Genomic DNA, 1,849 nt, shown 5'->3' with positions numbered 1-1,849 from the left:
TATTTTTATTTTTTTTATTTTATATTTTATATTGTTAAATATATATATATATATATATATATATATATATATATATATATTAGTTTTGATTTGTAATTATTATCTGTGTGTTGATGCCAATCTTGGTCAGGTCACGCTTGAAACAGAGATTTTTAATCTTAATGAAACATTCCTGGCTAAATAAATACTTATTAATCAAAGGAAAATCACTCACTGTTTCAGCAGTTGTGCAGTTTTCTAGAAGACCAACTTTGTAACTGTCTTTATGTGGCTCTGGAGGTCCAGGTCAGAGTTCATCATTACACCCAGTTTTCAACCTGATCTCTAGTTTCCAGCTGTTATGACTGAAGCTGTGCATTGAGTCTAGATCGTTCCTCTTTAGATCCAAAGATAATAACTTCAGATTTGTTTCTGTCTGCTGAAGTAAGTTATGACACATCTACGCGTTGATTTGTTCTAAGCATCTGCTAAACTTTGAATTGTTTCATCTCCTGGTTACATTGTAATGAGGAGAAGTGTGTCATCTGTTTACATAAGGTAAGTAATCTTACTACATATTATAATCTGAGCCAGTGGAGGGCATGTAGATTTTAAATATGAGGGGTCCTATAATAGAACCTTGGGGTACCCCACTTGTGATTTTTGTCTGCTCTGATGAAAAGTCATGTCAGTGGGAAGTCATTGTTAAGAAGCTATTTAATTGTTGAATCCAGTTCAACAATTAAATAGTGAATGATGGGGTATGATGGTGAATGGAAAGTTGGAGATCAGCTTGTAGTTCTGCAGTAGTGACTCATCCAGACTGTCCTTTTTTATCAGAAATTTGATAACGTCTGTTTTTACAGACATGGGGGAAGCTTTCTCTGTTTTGGTCCTACTTTCTGTCATTATTTCCACAAACCCTTACAAATTTAAAGTGAACCATAGATGAAGAATAACCAACAATCAGTAAGTTTTATCTAGAGTTTATTCATTGTCCTAACAACAAATGACCTTATTTTAAACAATGGAAAACAGACTAAATACAACAATAATTATTGTATAATAAGTCCAAAATTGTTAAACAGCCTTGGTAGATTTTGATTTAAAATGATCTTTAACAGATGATCTGTTAAAGATCATTTTCAAAGACAAAATTCATGAAACATTAGTAAAAAAAAAAAGCCAAAGGTTGGTCAGCGGTTGTAAGAATTGTTTGATGCTGTAATGCTAATAAAGGACAACATTCTACTGATTATGGGGAAGGGTAAAATATTTTTGACATTCCATTTTTAATTACATTTAAAGTTTTTGTTTTCATTATTATTATTTTTTACATAGTTTTATTGTCTTTTGAGAGAAACCCGTCTCACTTACTATCAGAAATCCACGTTTTGGTTAAATGGAAATCCACATCTGCAAGGGGTATGAATAAATTTGGGCTCAACTGTAACTTGGCTGTCAAAACAGTCAACAGGAAAAAATTACATTTAGCCATAATCTCTTAGCCACAGAGAGCTTGTACAACGAAACATTTTACTGTTTTAGTAAAATGCTTTGTTTAGGCTTTGTAGTGCTTATAGTCTAGTTTTCTTTTTCTTGCTTTGGCTAAGAGCAGTATTCATTTTAATATCCCAAAGAAAGGTTAGTATTTACACTGCAAAAACACAACGTGTTTTGGGTCTGATTTCCAGTGCAAATATCTTAGTATAGTTGAAGTAAGACAAAACTAACTTACAAATAACATTACAGCAAGATACAGGGGCTTGCTTTAAGTCAAGATTTCATTAATGTTGATGAAAACGTACTAGTTACATTGGTAGATTATTTCATTTCTCATTTCTCTCTTGCTCTCGATGAAGGTGGACGC

Source organism: Poecilia latipinna, unplaced genomic scaffold (genome assembly GCF_001443285.1).
Source record: "Poecilia latipinna isolate Pla-1442-1.1 unplaced genomic scaffold, P_latipinna-1.0 Scaffold585, whole genome shotgun sequence".
Taxonomy (NCBI): domain Eukaryota; kingdom Metazoa; phylum Chordata; class Actinopteri; order Cyprinodontiformes; family Poeciliidae; genus Poecilia; species Poecilia latipinna.
This window is presented reverse-complemented; position numbering follows the sequence as displayed.